Source organism: Chiloscyllium plagiosum, unplaced genomic scaffold (genome assembly GCF_037043375.1).
Source record: "Chiloscyllium plagiosum isolate Xiang-an unplaced genomic scaffold, Cpla_swu_hap1 HiC_scaffold_38, whole genome shotgun sequence".
Lineage (NCBI taxonomy): Eukaryota > Metazoa > Chordata > Chondrichthyes > Orectolobiformes > Hemiscylliidae > Chiloscyllium > Chiloscyllium plagiosum.
In genome coordinates, this window is record NW_028270176.1 from 74,348,336 (window position 1) to 74,370,786 (window position 22,451).

Below are 22,451 nucleotides of genomic sequence, written 5' to 3' on the forward strand. Positions count from 1 at the left end.
ATTTCGATTCTTGCTTTGCTAAATGATTTCACCCATTGCTCGAAACAGGACGACTTTCACGTTTACACGGAACGCGAAACACACCGGACTACAGGGAAAATGTACAAAGCTGAGCAGGCCGTGTTCCACATCATACCGTGCAGCATAGTTTCAGTCACTGTGTCTGTTTTTCAGAATAAGAGTCCCATAGAATGGTCTCCACCCTAAAACCGGAGGTAGCATTACATTCCGAGAACGACAGATCACATTGTGAGGATGCTCTTACCTCAGAGCCAGTTCGAGATACCACTTTCCTTGCCTTTTACCTTAACCGAGCAATTTGCTGCTGAGATAGTCACTCCTGGACAAGAGCCACATGGATACCAACTGAGTTGAAAACCTGTGTGGGAATCGACGAGAAGCGATTCAATAAATTTTGCTAAATTCCATGGTGCTTTTTAGAAATGCAGCTTCTGTTCACCTCAATCTAAAAGCCAGTTTCTTAACATAGTAACAGAAGTCAAAAGGTAATTACCTCACCCCACCCCCACTCCAGAAAAGGTGCTAACTGCCTTTGAGTGCTTTTTGTTCTTGATGTGAAGAGTTCTCACGCCTGAGTCACCTTCACGTCTCTGGTTGCTGAGTGAATCACAAAGAAGGAATTTCACCAGAGCTGCAACTGCCTCACTTCTCCACTCGCCCTCCCCGTTTACATTTTACTGCTCGTCAGTGATTTAAAGAAAACCAAATGGCTCCGACAAACCGTGGTGCAATGCTCGGAGTAAACTGTGCCGGGCAGCTCAAAACAGAGAATGCTCAATCGTTTGTCCATTGGCCTTTTAAAGATGGCACCAGTGCCATGTACCACGGAATATCCAGGGATATACGGGTGATGCTGAGTACCTACAGCCATGATGGGTGGGAGAATCGGGCTGGCATTGAATGAGTGGGATACCATGGGGTGAGATAGGTAGATAATTAGTTAACTTAGATAAGATCGCATCAGGAAACTAATTCAGCTTCGTGCAGAAAATCCCTCTGTCACACTCAATGAAAATGTCACTTAGACAAATTATTGTTAGATTCAACCCAATGAGTCGAAGACTCTGCTGACCCCAATCCCAGTTACAACGCTGCAGCAGCTTGACCAATGCTCTGAATCACAGGGAAGGAGTTTAACGTCACCTTACCCTTGGGACACAAGGCAGTGTGGAGGGAGTGATTTTGGTATCAGTGGCGGAGCACTTTATGGTAAGTCATTATAATTCTATTAGTTTTAAAATATAGATGGAAAAGGATTAACTACGTCTAAAACTTAAAGTTCTAAATTTTTGAAAACCAATTTTGATGATATTAACTATGAATTCGATTGGGACAGATATTCTCAGAAAAGGGGGTCAGTTGGGAAGCATATATCATGTATAGACAGCGGGAATTGAGGTTATTTTTCTTAATTCATTCACGGGATGAAGGCGTCCCTAGCTAGGCAAGCATCTATTACCCATCCCTAATTGACCAGAGGGCAGTTAGCAGTCAACCACATTGCTGTGAGTCTGGAGTCACTTGTAGGGCAGACCAGGTAAGCATGGCAGTTTGTTTTCTTAAAGGGTGTCAGTGTACCAGATGGATTTTTCCGACAATCGAAACGGTCATCATTAGCCTCTTAATTCCTGATTTAAAGTGAATCACTAGACGAGTCTGAAGGCAACAAGAGTATACTTAAGAGGGAAATTGGGAGCATAAAAAGTGGGCATGTGATAGCTTTGGCAAACAGAGTGAAGGAGAATCCAAAGGATTTCTACAAATACGTCAAGATGAAGAGTAACTGTGGAGAGAATAGGACATCCTTAAAGATCAGCAAGGTTGCCCATGTGCAGAATCACAGGAATTGTGGGAGGTACTGAACGAATATTTTGTATCAGTATTTACTGGGCAGGAGGACATGGAAGCTAGAGAACTTGGGAAATAGGTAGTGACATCTAGGAAAGTGTCTGTATTACAGTGGAGCTGCTGGACGTCTTGAAAGATGCAAACGAAGGACAATGTCCTGGCTTTTATTAGATGGCCGCTAGACCTCTGTGGGAAGCTAGAGAAGTGATTGCTGGGCCCCTTGCTATCATCAATAGCCACAGGTAAATTGTCAGAAGACTGGAGTTTGGCTACGTGGTGCAACTACTTAAAGAGTTTAAGAAGGGTAATAAGGAAAAGCTAGTGAGCCTGATGTCAGTGGTGGATAAGTTGTTGGAGGTGATTATGAGTCATCGGCTTTTCAAGCATTTTGAAAGGTAACGACTGATTAAGGATAGTGAACATGGATTTGTGCAAGCAATATTGTGTCTCACTGACTTGACTGAGATTTTTTTGAAGAAGCGACTAATAAGATTAATTGAGATAGAGTGGTGTACATTGTCGATGTGGACTTCAGCAAGGCGTTGAATAACATTGTGCATGGTCATCTGTTTAACAAGGTTGGTTCATATAAAAGCCATTTGGATACAAAGCTGGCTCAAATGTAGGAGGCAGAGGATGGTGGTAGAGGGTTGCAATATCCTGGCAAAGGTTTGCAATGTTCCTCAAGCTGTGCAGATAGTCCAGTTTAATGAGTAGGCCACGAGCACAGCCTACACAGCTCTCCATTTTAGCCATTACCTGACCCCAGTTTATGGTGTCTGGGATGGTTCTGTGAGGCAGATTCAGAATTTGAGGCAATGGACCATTCTAGTGGACCTAGTAATGTTTCCATTCAATATTTGCTTTCTTGGGATTGGATTCTCCCTTATCCCGTTATTCAAATCCGCCCATCTCCCTTTCTATATTTTCAGCAAGTTATCAGTTAATAAATTATTTGGGGTTTTTTTCCTGTATCTTCCTCTGGCCTTAGTTTTTGACTCCCTCGTGCATTGAGTGCTGTCATGGTGAAGCTCAGAAACATTGAAATGGTGTGTGTCAAGCTGTTGTTCACTTCCCGATGCATCCCATGTTGTGCTCCATGGACAGGAGTGCTCCAGCAGCTCTGACTCACGTGTTTGAAACTTGGTATGCGCCTGCCCACGGAACGCCTTTGTTTGTCTCTCTCAGTTGATCGTGCGGTCAGTAACACGAGGAAAATCCTCGAGTATAATTATTAAGGTACAGACATCTAACTTGTAGCAAAGCGGCTTCTGACTGACTCCTGTTATTGAAAAGTTCGTGGAGGGGCAGGGGGTGGTTTGCTGGAGGTTGTGCTGTGAGCTGCCTCAGACATTCAGGGAGACCTGAGGATTTGCTGACCCAACTCTGGATGGAGCATGGGGACCGTAGTTTCAGCATCTGGGTCTGTAACATGAACAGCAAATGGGGCAGATGCCGCAGCGAGGTGAAGCTCTGAAACCATGGAATGAGTGTGTGTGGGGAAAGGGATGTGCTGTCTCTGTCCGTGTTTTAGCCTGGACAAGGACATACTCTCACTCTCCCCGTTACATACACTGATGGACACTCTCCCTATCCGCTCCACACACACTCTCCCTTATTCTCTCTCACATGCGCACACGCACATTCCACTCTGTCACACACACGCATGCACGCACAGCCTCTGTCTCTAACTCCCGCACTCACACACGCAATATCCCTCACTCTCTCTCACGTACACACAGAGTCTCTCTCTCTCTCCCCTTCACACAGACACGCCCCTCTCTCCCACGTACGCACACAAACACGTATGCATATATAAGCTTGAGGGGAGAATTTGCATTTGACCATTTGTATTTGCAGATGCATTGTATTTTGTTCCAAAAACATGCCATTTGTATTCAGTCAGTCAATGTGATATTTTATGAACTCCTACTTTGTAAATAAAACCAGTCTGACTCCAGGTGAAGACAGACAGCGTCCAAACAAGTTCTCACGCTTAGAATACATTGTTTGACCGCAAGTGTTACTTCATTTACTTGAAGGTAACTCCAGGCAGTGACTTGAAATAAATTCTGCAATTTGCATCTTAATCAATCAAACTTGAACTTCCATTCTAACTGATTAAGTATTTAAGAACCATCTTAGGTGTGTACAATTTATGTGGATAAGTTGTATAACCCTTTTATCTTTTCCTTAAACCTTCTGTGTTTCAGGTTTTCCTCTCTCTCTAACACCTGATGAAGGATCAGCACAGTGAAACCTTGTGTTTCCAAATAAACCCATTGGGATCTAACCTGGTGTCGGTTTGATTTTTGACCTTGTCCAACATAGTCCAAAACCAGCGACTCCATATCATGGTTTTTACCGGTTAGCTAATCCTCTCCCCCAACAAGTAAATTGTTCCTAACCTCATGTGCTCTTGTCGTGCAAAATAATCTTTTGCAAGGCACGTTATGCACTGATGTCTGGAATTCCAGGTATAATACATCTATAGGATCCCCATTATCCACCTTCCTTGTTACGTTTATGTTTTAAAGAAAGTAGGTCAGATCATTCAAACATGATTTATCCTTCATAAAACTATGTTGACTGTGCTGGATTGTGGCTTGACTTTGGAAATTTTCTGTTATTAATTCCTTCTGAAAGGAGTCTAAAAATTTGTCTTCAATCCCAATAGTTTTCTCATTACTTTTCATTCCCGAGTGAAGCTGATTAATCTGTAAAAGATCTGCTCCAATTGCTGTGTAAGAGGCATGAGTAGCTGATTGGACTCATTATGTTCCTACTTTACACACTCTCTGGGCTCAATGTCCTCCTGGCGTTCCTACATTACAGTCTCAGTGGACTTGCATGTTCTGCTCCTGTCTCTGACGAAGCGCTCAAGATCTTAATGTCCACCTCCTGTTGCTCAATGATATATCTGGGGTCTTATGGAATCTCCCTGTTCAAATGTCACTTTTCATGGGCTAAAATATGCAGACAAGTTGTGTTGCCCACACTGGGTAGCTCAGTGGTTAGCACTGCTGCCTCACTGCACCAGTGATCCCAGTTCAATTTCCGTCTCCAGTGTCCTCCCACAATCCCAAGATGTGCAGGTAAGGTGGATTGGCCACGCTAAACTATCCAAAATGTCCGGGGATGTGGAGGCTAGGTGTATCAGCCATGGAAAATGCCAGGTTATAAAGATTGGGTGGGGTAGGTGGTGGGGATTGAATGGGATGATCTTTGGATGATCAGTGTGGAGTCGATGGGTCAAATGGCCTGCTTCCACACTGCAGGGATTCTATAATTAACACCTTTGTTGCAGAAATCAGTTCTGGGAACAATCTTTGCGTTCATTCCAACATCCTTTCCTCAGTGTGGAGATTAAATCTGTGTGCACTACTCCAGATGTGATCTCACTAAGACCCTGTACAGCAGCAGGAACACTTTATCAGCCTGCTGTAAGGTTTCCACCCAGGTTAGAGCACTCTCAGCTGTTTGGGGGAATACACAGCATAGCTGAATGTTCATTGTCCTTCTTTCCTCCACCAGCATAACGCGACATCTGGTGATAATGTCACAACGACACGTGAGAAGAACAGGTACGGTGTGGCGAGATGGTATCAATGTTGAGATATGCCTCTCCAAACATTTCGCCTGAATCTACCATTAACCTCGCCAGACCCCATGCCACTCAGAATCTGGTAAGGTGGAGCTTAGAAACAGCAAGGAGAAGCAAACATTGATGAGAGTTACATATCAAAGTCAAAATTGTGATAGAAATCTTTATGGTCCAAAACAGGAAATTAGACATACAAGTTTGTGGATACTGTAGTAATAATGGACAGCTTCGAGTTAAATCTTAAAAGTTGTTAATCTAAGTGAATGTTAATGCTGGGAAAATGGATTACATAAGCGTCTATGAGATGTGTTGCTTTAATGATATGTTGCGCACCAAGTAGAGATCAGGCTGTTCTGGAATTGGTGATGTGTGATCAGAAGATCTAATTGAAGACTTTGTTGTAAAGAAGCTGTTGGGAATAGTGATCTTTATATTTTGAATTTAAATGACATCTGAACACAAAGCAGTTGTTTCCTTATATTACTGATACATACCTGGGTCATGCAAGCCATTAAGATACAAGGATAAAGTTGGCTTCAGTGAATTTGAAAAGTACATTAAAATGATTTAATGAAAGGCAGGCAATGTCTGTTATTTATATAAACACTGTAAGGTCTGCAAGGACATTCTCGAGATTAATCCCTCAGATGTTAAGATTGTCTGATGAGGGTACTCCGTCTGTGTTCCAGAGAGTTTCAAAGAATGAGAGGTGATCGAAATGAAACTTTAAAAAAATCACACAGAGAGGAGTGACGAACATGGGCATTGATAAGTGAGAGCAATATTAGCGAGAATCCCAAGATGTTCCACAAGAACATCAAGCAGAACAGAATAGCCAGGGTATAATTAGGGCCCGTTAGACATCAAGGGGGAAATCTGTGTGTGAAGCTGGAGAAGATTGACAGATTGTGACATGAGAGCTTCGCATCCGATTTACCTGGGAGAAAGAAGAGGCAGGTGCATATTTCAAGAAGACCGGACTGGAAAGCTCTTGAGCAGATTGATATAAGATGCGAGCAGGAAATAATGGTTTTGGTTGGAGTAAAATTGGACTAGTCTCCAGGTCTGGAAGAGATGTATCACAAGTTGCAGTAGGAGACAAGGGAGGAAATGCCTTGACTCAATCGTTTAAGTTGAATCTGGTCACAGAGGAGTTGCCAGAGTAATGGAGAGCACCCTTTACAGAAAGGATTGATGCAGGTAGACCAATAAACAATAGATCAGTGAGTATCAGATATGTTCCAGGGAAACTATTGGGGAAAACAGGGAAAGAGACAATTGATCTTCATTGAGAGAGACAATGTTTGATCAAGGATCATCAGCATGAAGTTATTAGAGGGTAGTCAAGCCGAATGAAATTAATTGATTTTTTTCGAGGAGGTCACTTGTATGTTTTCGTTTTCAGCAACACCTTTGACAAAGCCTCACATGATAAAGAAAGTGCAATCTCATGGTATCAACGGTAACTTGGTAAATTACATTCAAATGGTCTTACAGGCAGGAGAAAGAGGATGGTGGGAGAAGGATGTTTGTGTGTCTGGCGACCAGTGTCCCTGGTGTACCCCAGGGATCAGTGCTGTGTCCCTTATTCTTTGTGGTATTCATAAATGATGTAGATGTGAATGTGGAGAGGGCGGCGAGTGTTTGATTAGTACGTGTATCTTTGACACAAAAATTGGCCAGTTGTTTGATAGTGAGGGGGAAGGCCTTATGTTACAGGAAGATACAGATGGAATGGTCAGATTTACAGATCAAAGGCAGATGGAATGTAACCCTGATAAATATGAGGTGATGCACTTTGGTTGAAGGAAGAAGACAGGAGAGTAATCAATGAATGACAGCACACTAAGTAGCTCAGAGGGTGTGCTTCTCCACACATCCCTGAATGTGACTGAACATAGTAATAAGTCAGTTCAGAAGGCATTGAGAGTAGTAAATAACCTTTACTCATCGGGACATAGATTATAAGAGCTACACAGGACTTTGGTTCGGCCAAGATAGAATACTGTGTGGAGTTCTGGGAGCCAAATTACAGGAAGGATGTGCTTGTACTGGAGGGCGTGCAGAGGAGAGTCACCAGGATGTTCCCTGGATGGAGCATATCAGCTATGGAGAGACCCTGGATAAGCTCGGGTTGTTTAGTTTGGGGCAGAGAAGGCTGAGGGGGACGTGATTCAGAAGGATAAGATTATGAGGAGCATGGACAGGGTGGATAGATTGCAGCTGTTCCTTTTAGTCAATGGGGAAAAAAACAGGGGAACACACTTCTAAAGTGAAAAGCTTGAGGACTAGCGAGGATTTGCAGATTGTTTTTTACCCAGAGGGGGTTGGGGTCTGGAATGTACTTCCTGCGAGGGGAGTTGTTATGGTAATCACAAAACAGCTAAATAGGACTTGGACGAGCTCTTGACGTGTTATAACATGCCATGCTACAGGTTTCATGTAGGAGAGTGGGACTACTGTAGACTGTGCTGTATTTCGAAAGGTACAAAGACTATGTGCCTATGCTTGTATGGTGTGGACATGAATTGATGTGTTTCTGCAAAGAATATTAACAATATTTATTAAGGTGAGCTGTCAATGGAAAAGGTAAGAGAAAACAAGTGCAGCTTCGTTGCAGTCTGAACCCAGAGGAAGGAGAATAGAGAACAGAGCAATAGCAGAACTATGAAGCAATTACTTCAGTTATGTCTTCACAGAAGAAAACAAATCAAATCTTCCCAGCAAGACTGTAAAGCCTAAGTCTCGAGAGAAAATGAATGAAATTAATAAATAAATTCTTTGGGAGAAATTATTGGGACTAAAAGTTTTGTTGAATTTAAAATAGAGATGGAAGGTGAGAAGGTAAAGTCCAATAACAGGGCCCTGTGCTTAAATAAAGTAGACAACAATAGGATGAGGGAACAGTTGGCTAATGTTAACTGGAAGCAAATACTTTACGGTGGAACTGTATATGAACAGTGGATGGCTTTCAAAGCAATTTCTCCAAGTGCTCCGCCGCAGCATATAACAGTGAAATAGAAAGGACTGTAGGAGAAAGGGCAAGCTGCCAAGGATATCTCAGTAAATAAGGGAGGCTATCAAATTTAAATAAATGGCATGAATAATGGCAAAGACTAGTGCGAAACTAGAAGATTGGGAAAACGTTAGAGGTCAAAAGAGCAACAAAAAAACTATCAAGAAACATAAGATAGATTATGACAGTAAACTACCACAGAATATAAAGACAGATAGCAAAAGATTCTATAATATATAAAACGAAAAGAGTGGCTCAGGTGAGCATTGATCTTTTAGAGGGTGAGAAAAGGGTTTCAGTTATGGGATATGATGAAATGGCCGAGGAATGGAACAGATATTTATTCTGCCTCCACAGTGAATGACACGAATAACATGCCAGTAATTGTCAAAGAAGGAAGGTAGGTGAGGACCTGGAAATAACCATTCCCACGAGAGAGATAGTGTTGGGAAAGGTAATGGATCTAAAGTAAGTCTCTTGGACCTGATGCAATGCATGCCAGGGTACGAACAGAATCGTGAGAGAAATAGCAACTGCATTTGTGGAAACATTTCTAAATTCACTGGACTCTGATGCAGTTCCAGCATATTGGGAAACAGGAAATCAGACACCACTGTTTAAAAACGGAAGTAGGAAAAAAGTGGCGAATTATAGACTGGTTAGCCTAACATGTACAGTGGGGAAAATACGTCAATCTGTAATCAAGGAATAAATAGCATGCATCTAGATAGAAATTGTCCCGTTGGACAGACACAACATTAGTTCATGAAAGACAGTTTATGCTTAACTAATTTACTAGAAATCTATGAAGACATTATGACCAGGGAGACACAGTAGATGTGGTGTACCACGATTTACAAAAGACATTCGACACAGTGCCGCCAAAAAAGTTGCTGCATCAGGTAAAGATGCATGGCATTATGGTTAATGCATTAGCGTGGATAGAGGATTGGTTAACTAACACGAAGCAATGAGTGGGAATAAATGAGTGATTTTCTGGTTACTGATCAGTGACTAGTGGTGTGCCTCTGGGAACAGTGCTGGGACCGCAATTATTCACAGCTTACATTGACGTTTTGGAGTTGGGGACCACGTGTAGTGGCTCAACGGTAGCAGATTATAAAATAAGTGGCAGAGCAAAGTGTGCAGGGGACTGATAAACTTTACAACGGGACATAAATATTATAAGTGAGTGGGCAAAGATCTGGAAGATGGAGTCATCCATTTTGGTAGGAATACCAGATAAAAAAGACTATTATTTTTATGGTTACAAAAATGCAGCATGCCTCTGTGGAGAGGGACCAGGATGTTCTTGTGCATGAATCACAGAGGTTGGCCTGCAGGTGCAACAAATAATTAACAAGGCAAATGGAATTGTGTCTTTCATTGCGAAAAGGATTGAGTTTAAACACAGGGAGGTTGTGTTGCAGCTATACAGGGTGCTGGGGAGGTCACACCTGCAATACTGTGTGCAGTTTTGGTCTCCCTACTTGCGAAAGGATGTCTTGGCTACAATGGATGCATTGGTTCGCTAGTTTGGTTCTGGAGGTGAGGGGGTTGGCTTATGAGAAGAGACGGAGTGGACTGGAATTATATATTGATTGGAATTTGAAACAACGAGGGAGGATCTGGTAGAAACATATATGATTATGATTGGAATAGATACGATAGAAATAGAGAGGATGTTTCCAGTCGCAGATGAAACTTGGACAAGAGGACAAAATCTCAAATTTTGGTGGAACAGATTTAGTACTGAATTGAGAAGGAACTTCTTGACCAAGAAGGTTGTGAATCTGTGGAATTCCGGCCCACTGAAATAGTTGAGGCTTTATCTTTGAATGTTTTTGAAGCTCAGATAGATAATTCTTTGACCATTAAAGGAACAATGGGTTATGGAGAACGGATGGGTAAGTGGAGCTGAGGCCATGAAAGGATCAGCCTTGATCATATTGATGCTCATAGATTTTATGTAATGGGTCAACATGAAATGGGAATCATTTGAGAAAATGACTTGTTGATACAAACAGAGAAGCAATGGATGCAATGCATTCAGATTTTCAGAAAGATCTTAGTACAGACTCTGGCCTAGTATGCAAAATCAAATGTTACAGGATTGGGGCTAAAATATCAAAATGGTTTTAGAATAGGAGAGCTGACAGGAAACAGTGAACATGAATAAAGCAATATGTTTTGAAGTAGAAGGAACATGGTGTGTCGCAAGGATCAGTGCTTGGGCCTCAGCTGTTCCAAATGCATGTCAAACATTTAGTTGAGGGAACCAAATGCAATATTCCAAAACTGCTGCAAAAACTAAATGAAGTCGGATTGTGCGTGGGTGAGGAGGATGTAGAAAAGCTACAAGGTGATTGAAACAAGTGGAGTGAATGGACAAATACGTGGCAGATGGAGAGCAGTGGGGGTCGATGTGACGGTGTGTATTTTGGTGGGAACAATAGAACAGCAACCTATCATTTTAAAAGGGATTCGTTGAAACATGTTGATCTTTAAAGGGATGTATGTTCTGTCTTTGTTTCTTCTGTGCAGCTCTCCAAGGTCCATGCAGCGCAATGAGTTCTGAACCCAGAAGGCAATACTGGGAATGGTATTAGCACACTGACCAGAGAACACAGACCCAAGAGGAGAGCTGTACCATTGAAAAGGACCTGGATCTCCTTGTACACCAGTCACTGACAGCAATATTGCAGAAAGGAAAGCAGTTAGGAAGATAAATTTTGTGTTGACCTTCATTTCAGGGAGATTTAAGTCCAGGAGTAAGGGTGTCTTACTACAGCTGTACAGGGCCTTGGTGAGACCCCATCTCGAACATTGTGCAGTATTCTGTGCAGTTTTGGTCTCCGTACCTCATAAAGAACAAACCTAACATTGATGGAGAGCAGTGAAGGATGACCAGACTGATCTTTAGGATCACTGGCTTGTGGTGCGGCAGATCTTGCATTGACTGGATTGGGCCTGTCATCCATGTGCTTTAGGAAAACGAATGGAGATTTCAATGAAATATATAAAACCCAGATAGGGCGAGACAAGTTGGAAGCAGGGATGGTAATTCCCCTGGCTGGGACGTCTAAAACAAGTAGCCACAGTATTAGGTGCAGGCAGGTCATTCTGCATTGAGATGAGAATAAATGTCTGCACTCACAGACTGATGAAGCGGGGGACTTCTCTCCCACATAAGGCTGTGGAAGCCAGGACACTGAATAAAAAGAAGGATTTCTGGACACTAAAGGGATCAGGAGACAGCTGGATTACAGCTGTCAGAGAATTTCAGATGTTAGGAAGGAGATCTCTGCAGTGTCAACAGGACTGTGTTTCCTATTCCCCTTTCCAATACCGAGTTTTCTGTCGGTTTTATCCTTCCAAGCCTCAGAGCAGTTTGATACATTTGAATGTTTTGCTTGTCTGTTTTAGAGACCATTGAAGAGTTTATCACATGTCAGGTGTCTGGAGTCACCTTTAGGCCAGACCAGGAAAGCATGGGAGATTCACTTCCTGAAATTACATTGGGGAAGGAAATTGATGTTTACAATTGACATTGGCTTCAAGCTCACTGTTACTGACACCAAATTTTAAATCTTGATATTTTATTAATTGTTTTAACTTTCACCAGCTACCAGAGCATCAGCCTGGTCTGGATTAGTAATCTAGTGACATTTCCACAACAGCACCATGTCCATATGGGGACCTATCAGATACCACACTGAGTAGTTTATTTATGTGCTGCTTGACAGCTCTGTCAGAAAAAAAACACTAATTTGACTTTGTGAAGACACTGAGGGTTTGATAATTAGTCAGATTGTAACTGTTTCTTTCTTTGAGAACTGGACATAGAAGAGTAATTTTCCGCTTTGCCAGGGAGATGTCAGAGTTGTCATCTTGGTGGAAATGGTCGACTCAGGGATTATCCCAGTCAAAAAGTTACAGATTGTTTTTGAATATAATGCTGCTTCAGCTGCTGCTAGTCCTGTGGCGTACAGCACTACCTCAATGTAAGGAATTCTGTATTTAAGAAAGTTCAGCGAGTTATATCATTGAAAGTATTTACAGAGGAGCATTGACTTGGAAATGAATTGAGTGCAATGAAGAATTAGTGATGAAAGAGGAGTTCTCGAGTCATAGACTCTTAGAGTCATACAACATGCAAACAGACCCTTTGACCCAACTCGTCCATGCTCACCAGGTTTCGTAAACTTCCAAACCTTTCCTGTTCATGTACACATCAGATTGTCTTTCAATTGTTGTAATTGCACTCTCCAATACCTCTTCCTCTGACAGCTTAATACATATACACACCAATCTCAGTGAGAAACAGCTGCCCTTAGATGTCTTTTAAATCTCTTCCCTCTCACCGTAAACTTATCCTCTCTGATTTTGGACACTCCCACCCTGGGCAAAAGACCTTGTCTATTTGTCCTATCCATGCCACTCTTGATTTTATAAACCTCTGTAAGGTCACCCCTGAGCCTCCGACACAAAAAGAACAAAATCCCTGCCTCTCCATATATCTCAAAACCTCCCGTCTCCGTCACATCATTTTAAATACTTTGTCCCTTTTCCAGGTTCTAGCATCCTTCCTACAGCAGGGCGACAATAATTGTACTGAGTACTCCAAATGTGCCCTTGTACAGCCACAACATGATGTCCCAATTTCTGTACTCAATGCTCTGACTGACGTAGGTAAGTGTGCTTAACTCCTTCTTCACAGCACTATCTACCTGCGACTCCAGTTTCAATGAACTATGTACCTGCACCCTGGGTTTTTCTGTTCGAATACACTCACCAATGCCCCTACTGTTAACTGTATAAATGCTGCCGTAGTTTGTCCAATAAAATGTAACACCTCACATTTATGAAGCTCTACCTGCTAATCATCAGCCTACTTTCCCAGTTGATCACAATCTCATTGTTCTCTAAGATAACCTTCTTCACTGTCCACTATTAGCATCAATTCTGGGGGGTCTGTCTACGAACTTACTATCCACGGTTCCTATATTCTCATCTAAATCATTTACAGACTGTTCCTTGTGGCACATCACTGGTCACGGGCCTCCAATTTGGACAACACATCTTTCCCAGCATCATCTAACTCCTACTGTCAAGCCAATTTTGTTTCTAATTGGCTAGCTCCCACTGATCCCGTGATTGTAACCTTATGAACCAGGCTACCATGAGGAATCTTGTTGGGCCTCACCAAGGTCCACAAAGAGAGCGCATGCTGCTTTAACTTCATCTATCTTCCCGATCAGCTCTTCGAAAACTGCATTCTAGTTTGTGAGACGTGGATACCCAGACACAAAGCCGTGCTGAATATCCCTAATCAGTCCTTGCCTTTCCAAATGCATGTAAATACTGCCTCTCAGAATCTCCTACAAACACTCACCCATCCTTGACATCAAACTCACTGGTCTGTAGTTCCCTGGGTTTTCCTTGCAGCCGTATTACAAATAATGTAAAAACATTAGCCGCCTTCCTGTCCTCCAGCACTTCAGTCATGGCTGTCAATGATACACATAAGAAAGTCAAGAGCTTAGACAGAAATGCGCTGGAAAAGCTCAGCAGGTCTGACAGCATCTGTGCAGAAAAATCAGAGTTAATGTGTTACAACACGGGGTAACACCACCCCCCCCGCCCCAACCCGCACGCTAATTTAAACTCGCAAGACAGAAAAGATTTAGCCCGTGCTGTAATATGTAAAAATTCTGAAGTCCAAGAACCATCGTAAAGGTTCGCATTTAAAATAAAAATTAATAACTTTAAAAAAAAGTCTAACAGTAAATAATTACCTTACAACTATTTGCAGCTCCATTCTGTGACCTATCTTTTACTTTCTCTTCTACAATACTGATCGGATAAAACCCTCAATTCAGATTTACGAAAGCAGACAAATTTCAGAAACTGCCAGCTGTCGAATCGTCTCTTTGTATCTTCCTCTGTCTTCTTTTCTTCTCCGTAGTGTTTCTGTTTCACAGGTAATTGGTACATATAGGTAAATTTAAGAGAGCTGTTCTCCCGGCAGTCTGCAGTTGTTGGTTGCGTGGCAGTTCTTCCAGAACTGGTCAATTTTTTTCAGTTTTATACCCCAAAGCATCGGGTCACTTCATTTTTTTATAATATTGCCAACTGCCAAATTTAAACTCGATTGTAGTTTAGTTTCTTGGTATACAATTTAAACGGATTGATCAAATTTGATTTTATTTTTTGTTTCAAAGCATCCCAGGTACTGCCAGCGGCTGGACCAAATGTTACATTGTAAATTTTCCAGAACTCACTGTGCTTGTAAATTCGTCAATTCTCTTAAAGGTACAGTACCCTTTACACGTTCATAACACCTTCTCTCTCAAAAAAAGAACCATCATAATGAAAATACGATCTCATTTGTTTTTTCTATTCTTTAAAAACATTACCATAACATACAGATAACTGAAATCTAAGTTCACCTTAACCTTTCCCAATATACCGATATTTTACATTGAATAATTACAAATCTCGTCTAAACTTTATTAGTTAAATCTGTGAGAACGCATCTGTGATTACATTCTTACGACATGCTACATGTCCAATTTTTAAACTAAAAGTGTGTAACTTAAGGCTCCAATGAAATAATCTTTAAAGCTTTCAAAGAATGTAAGCAAATTGGGCTCCGTGTACACAACCGTCTCCAACACACTGCTTGTGAGTACACATTAAAATGTCGTAAGTCGAGCACCAAACTCAATAGTTCTTTCTCAATCATGGAATATTTTCTTTGGTGGATCTTGAGTTTCTTTGAAAAGTACAATCCCATCTCTTCCTGTCGCAGTATAGCTCCAACTCCTATGTCACTAGCGTCGATGGCAACGTTGAAAGGTTTAGAAACGTTTGGTGTATCTAAAACTGGTTTGGTGTTCAATATTTCTTTTTAATGGTCGAGTGCGTCCTAGCATTGTTCTGTCCACCAAAAATTTGTGTTCTTCTTCAGCAAGTCGGTTAATGGTGCCACTACACTGCTGACGTTTGGATCAAACTTCCGATAGATTCTGTTGACTCCTAAGAAGCAAAGCACCTTTATCTTCGAGGTTGGTCGTGCAAACTCCTGGGTAGCTTTTATCTTTGTGTTCCATGAGATCAACCTTCCATGACCGATATTTTGTTCCAAGAACATCACGTCTGCTTTCGCAAATTCAGTTTTGTTTAATTTTATCACCAGTTTTGTTTTGCGTATTCATTGAAAGAGCTCTGCCAACTGTACCAAGTGATCTTTCCAGGACTTACTAAAGATCACTACATCGTCCAAACGGATTGCACAGTTTATTAATCAGGCCACAACTCTGTTCATGAGTCTTTGGAATGTGTTGGGTGTGTTCTTCATTCCAAAGGGCATCACTTTGAATTGATACAGTCCATTTGGCGTAACAATTCAGAAATTTATTTTACCGTCTCTGATAAAGATACCTGCAAGAAACCACGCATTAATTAAAACTTCGTGATGTAACTGACTTGTCCAACTTTCTCGATACAGTCTTCCAATGTCGGTATTGGATATAAGTCTGATTTTGTAGCAGTGTTGACCTCCCAATAATCTAACCAAAATCATTGAGTCCTATACGGTTTGGGAACGCAGATAATCGGCGAGCTGAACTCGCTCTGGCTAGGTTCGATGATGACTTCTTTGAGCATAGCCTCCACCTCCTTCTATACCTGTCTGGCTTTGAGAAAATTAAGCCGATTGGGGTGTTGATTTATCGGAATAGTACTCCATACCTCTACTTCAGGTACAATGCCATTAGTTCTCCCCATATGATTCTTACATCTGTCCACATATTGCAATAACAAACGTTTCAACTGCGTTCTATGCTCCTGAGGCAGATTGTTTACGAACCTATCCCACTGCTCAAGGACTTCTACATTTTTAACATATTTTGAGGCACATCAAAATCCACAACATTTGGAATTGATTTCTCACTCTGTGGGGCAGAAACTAACACCTGTTTCTCCAATTCTTTCTCTCCTTTACTTTTCCGGAGGGTCACTCATTTATAAGCCACATGAAGGGGTTTCTGAATGTTGGAATTGGCGACAGAAGTGCTAGTTTCATTACTGCCTGTGGTCTGCCTACTATTTGGCATGTATGACATGTATGCCAGAAGTTAACCATATCTTTGTGCATTCCAGGTCAATAAAAATGTTTTTGTCCTTTAGCCTGAGTGTTTTATACCCCTCGGTGATCTCCCACAGGTAGTTCACGTGCTACCCGTAACACCTCCTGTCTCTATGCTACCGGCAACGCAATATGGTGCACTTCAGCACACGACTCCTCTGCACTAACTTGCCGTAGTCTCCATTTCCGTTTTAGGTTTCCTATTTCTGATAATAATCCTCGGGAATATCTCTGCCTCACTTTCAGAGTACGCATCCACATATATATCTTTTATCACCTTGCCTGTCTGTTGCAAATCTCTTAGTCTTTCAGGACGAAACACCTTTGTATGACCCTCTGTTTGTTCATGTTTTCCCTGCACCATTACGTCAAACAGGATGTCAGCTAACTGAACCTTAACTCCTTCATCTTGTCTTTAGTTTATACTTCCTGCTGTGACTTATGATAGTGGGATCTGGTTACTGTTCAGTCTGGGAAAATACCAGTATATTTCTGTTTTAACTCCTCAGTTTCTTGGTCTTCTTGGGCTTCTCCACAACAAGGGGTATCGCTCCCAACTTGGACCCTGCTTAATCATTCTCGAGAACAAACTGGATTCCTGGAACTCACACTCTGTCAGTCACTCCCACGGTTACTTCCCCAGACTTGAGAAGGCACTCCAACCTGATCTTATGGAGAGGAACCCTAAATTTCTGTCCATCTATCGCCCAAATTATGATACTCTCAGGTTACAGATCAGAAATACTGCAAATTTACTCTTCTCTTACTATTAGAAACTGGTTAGATCCTGTATCTCTCAAAATTATAACTTATTTTCCTTCTCCCCCTGTTGTTTCTGAGTAAAGTGTACTCACAGAGGCGAATTTTTAAAGAGATCAGGTATTAACTCCATACCCATCCTCTGCCTAGGCTGTGCAATTTACTGCAGGTTCTTCGGTTCCTGTTGGGGTTTCCTTTAAGACTTTCACTAATGCCACTGGCTTACCTTCTTTTGCCACATCTTTTCTCACAATCCCTTTCTTAATGATCAGCACTGTGACCAGACAAATCCCTTCTTATGGCAGTGAAAACATCTTTTCCCAATGCCCTTCTGAAACCACCGGCACTGTCGCTTTCTGTGCCCCACTCTATTAAGTGAAAGCACCTGAGGCCTCTTTGACATCTTCTTTAACCTGTGGTAAACTCTTATTCTCTACTGTTTCTTTTGCAGTGTAGCATCTCCACATCTCCCAAATGCATACTTCACAGGACGAAATTCTGCTTGGAAGCTTGTCTTATGCAGTAACATGTATTCGTCTGCTAATTCTACTACCCTTCTCAATTTCTGAACTTTCTGTTCCTCCACGTGAATTCTTATCATCTCTGGAACTGAGGTTTTCAATTTCTTCAGCAGAATAATTTCCATTAGAGCCTCATAGGTCATATATATTTGTAAAGTAAGCATCAATCTATCAAAATGCCTATGTTTAATGATTTCAAACTCAACATAAGTCTGACCTGATTACATCTTTACGTTTCTGTACTGCTATCAAATGATACTGGTAGCAATTCGTGAGCACTTAAAAGAGCTTGTTTGACGTCTTGAGAATCTCCTGACTCCTCATCTGACAGCGGAGAAAATACCTCACTCGCCCTGCCTCCCACTTTAGTCCGAACTGGCATTACCCATAAATCCTTGGTCCACTCCAAATGCCTAGCCAATTTTTCAAATGCGATAACGAAGGCATGCAGCATCTTTCTCATTAAAATGTTGCAGAGTATTGACATTGTTGCATATAATCTCCATCTTTTTAATGTTACGTTGCTGACTGAATCGCAACTTCTCAAGTTCAAATTCTCTCTCTTTATGGTCAGGGAAGAACCTTCTCCTTCTCTCTTTTTTTCTCCCTCTCTGTTCTGTCTTGCTTTCTGTTTCTTCTCTCTCTCTCTCTTTCTCTCCCTTTGTTTATTTTTAAATTGCATTTTCCTCAATACTAGTTTCAGGTTTTTTTTTCTCACTCTACTGCACTTTTCTGTGTTTTGGCACATCTTAGTATTCAGAAATTCCCAGACAATTTCAGCTTTACTTTTGTCCTTGGGTAAATCTAAATCTAACTTCCTTGCTAATTCTAAAAGTTTGGTCTTTATCTTTCCTTCCAAGATTTCGTGATAAATTTGAGAATCATCTTCAAAACCCTCTTAACTTTTTAAAAAGCCATTTCTCTCACTTTTAATTTAAACAAACACAAGCCATAGGAATTAAACAAGTTGTCTCACTGACGTTTTATTTAAAGATTTCAGACACGAACGTGCAAATGTTTAAATATACTTTGTTTTCTTTTCATACCTCAAATCTATTCAAATCTGCTCAAACCTCAGTCTGGATCTGTCTAAACCTGTTCATATCGTGGACGAAAGCCCCTAAGCTCTTACGACACAGGGTGAACCGCTCTCCTAATTTAAACCAGCCGCACAGAAAAAGTTCACCTCATGCCATAATCTGTTAAATTTCGAAACACAAAGATCCATTTACAGAGGTCACAATTTAAAGTAAACTTAACAATTTTGTTAATTAAGTCCAACAGAGAATAATAAAACAACAACTATTTAGAACTCCCTTCGGTTGAACGTATCTTTGACCTCCCACTCTACAATACTGGTTCGATCAAACAAAAAAAACGATTAAGGTTTACAAAAAATTATCACGTTTCAAAACCAGTCAACGTTGTCGAGTCTCCTTTGTATACTTTCCTCTGTAGAGTTTTCTCTCGATTGTCATCGATGTTCTGCTGTGTAAACCTCTTCTAGACAGGTACCTTTCGGAAAGGCCTTCAACTTGCAGTCTATCTTTCTGGATGTCCTTGGCAGTTCTCGCCATAAATGTTCAAAATGTCCAGTTTTATACCTCTAAACTTCGGACCATTTCATTGATTTTGAAGTCACCAAGTATTTCAAACTCATATTGATTTCAGTGTGTTGGGGCAAAATTTAAACTGGCGGAAGTTGAATTGGTTTTCGTTTCGTGGCAACTCAGCTATTGATTTCACAGTAAAATGTTACATTTAACTTCTTACAGAACACTTTGTGCCAGCTTCCCGTCTCTCTTAAATGTAACATATATCTCTACACCTTCATAACAATAACTTTTATCCGCCTTGCATAGCTTTCCATAAATTTGATCAACTTAGTAAGTTCATATAATAGTCTTTTCTGTTCCAAAAAAGCCCAATTTTCTCTCATCCTTCCTTTACCTGAATCCTTCTTTCCAGTGTGTGTGTGTGTCTATGTGTGTATGCATGTGCGTTTATATGTGTGCATGTGTGTGTGCATTTTTTGAATAATTTTCTGTTCTTGGACTGAGAAGAAAGAATGAGATGTTATCATATTCTCATATGAAAGAGTAAATGTGCAACGTTTCCAAGCTTTCTGATATAAAAAAAGATGTAAAAACCTCCTTTATTCATGGACTGGGAAAGTGAACAAATGATGTTCATTGACCGAACAGCAATAATGAAATGAACCTTTACAGGGATCATTGAACGACCAAATAATTAGTTTTCTCTTGAGAGTCTAAATTCGACTTTTTTTTCAATTCTGTTTTGCACACGTTTTTATCAATATGCAATCAACATTGGTGACAAAACCAGAAGTTGCTGGAAATGCTCAGTAGTTCTGTCAGTATCTGTTGTGAAAAAGCAGATTCAACATAATGTAGAGGAATGGATCTGGGTTGTTTGTATTTTGCCAATAGTGGTCAGCGATATGCCGCTTAGGTGCATTAGTCAGGGGTAAATGCAGAGTAACAGAGTAGGGGAAAGGGTCAGAAAGCGGTAATCTTCAAAATGTCAGCGTGGACGTGATGTTTGAAATGGCCTGTTTTCCCACCGTAGGGATTCTAGGATTCTATGATTTCTTCATAAAAAGGCAGGTCGGTGCCAGGATCAAGAATGTCTCTGAGCATGCTCAGTGCATATTGAAGTGGGAGAGTAAACAGCCAGCGGTCGTGGTTCACATTGACTCCAATGACAAAGGTAAGAAGAGTTAAAGTTTGAAAGGTCCTGAAAAGGAAGTTAAGGGAGTTAGGAGTGAATTTAAAAGCAGGATCTCCAGGATTATATTCTTGGGATTACTCCCCGGGCATCTGGAAGGAAGACAAGGAAGAGAAAGATAGTCGAATTGAATATGTGGCAAAGAACTAGTTTGGGAGGAGGGTTTCTGATTTTTGGATTATTCGGATCGCGTTCAGGGCAAGTGGCAACTGTACGAAAAGGAAAGTGTGCACTTCAACTGGATGGTACCCAACATCCTGGAAGGGAGGTGTGATCGTGCACATTTAAGCTAATGATACAGGAGGTTGGGAACCAAAGCAGCAGGTCAGAAAATGAACAGAAAGTAAAGGTTTGTCAAATAAACATGCAGAGCCATTTTAATGACCATGCTGAGGGAACTAATCACAACAATTTAAAAACTTGAGTTGAAAGTTGGAGAAAATGATAGGCTCACTATTATCAGGGATCAATAAATAAGGATGGAGCGCCTGTGTACACAAGTATTAAAAGAGCAAGCTAAATCGGTAGAACTTATGTTAAAACATTTTCGAACTAAATGTGTGCAGTATTTGTAATAAAATGAATGAGCTGATGGCGCAAACAGGTATAAATAGGTATGGCATGGTGGGCATGACTGAAATGTGGTTACATGAAGGTCACGACTAGGTGTTAAATTTCCAAGGCTACTCAGTATTCAGACAAGAAGGTACAGCATGTGGAGTGTCTGTATTCGTTAAGGATTATGTCCAAGTTGTATTAAGAAATGATATTAGCACGTGGCACAAAACTAATGAATCATTCTGGTTTGAAATAAAACACATTGAAAGAAACCTATTGTTAGGAGCATTTCCAGCCCACAAACTACCCCCCTCCCCCCCCCGCCCCGCCGGCCACGACAAATTACTTTCATGGTAGGGAATAGCATGAACCAGGAAATAACGATGGTTTGAGACAAGAGCACAAGAGTGATTATGGGAAAGTGAGCATGCAAATTGACTGGATTAATCAATTTGGCAAGCGGAGCCATCAAATAACGATTCGTCGAATATATGATGGATTATTTCTTTGACTAACATGTAATGGAACCAACCAGAGAACTGGCTTTGGTATTACGTAATGAGGAAGGATTGATTAATCATATTGCAGTATAGGATCATCTTAGAAAGAGTGACCACAACATGTTGGAGTTTCACATTCAGACTAACAGCGAAGACAGAGTCACATGGGAGATAGTTAGTGTTGGACAATGATAGTTTTACTGGCCTGAGGAAGGGCTTGGCCTGAATGGACATGTCAAAACAATTAAAGTGCAAGACATTTGAAGAACAATGGCAACTACTGTGGGAGATAGTCAAAACTCCTCAAATAAAGTGTAATCCTGAGTGGAAGAGGAATTGTAAAAAGGTGAAAAGCAATCAATGTCTTAACAAGGACGTCAACAACAACATGAAGGTTCTTGTCTGGTGGTATTATCGCTGACTGCTAATCCAGATAATGTTCTGGGGACATGGCTTCAAATGCCGCCACGGCAGATGGTGGAATTTAAATCCAATATGAACCTGGAATTAAGAGTCTATTGATGATAATGAATCCATTGCTCATTGGTGGAAACACCCATATGCTTCATGAATGTCCTTTAGGATCGGAAACCACCATCCTCACCTGGTCTGACCGACATGTGACTTCAAACTCACACAAATCTGGTTGACGCTTAACTGCCTTCTGGGCAATTAGAGACAGACAATGGCTGCTGTCTAACCAGCGACACGCTCATCCTTTAAT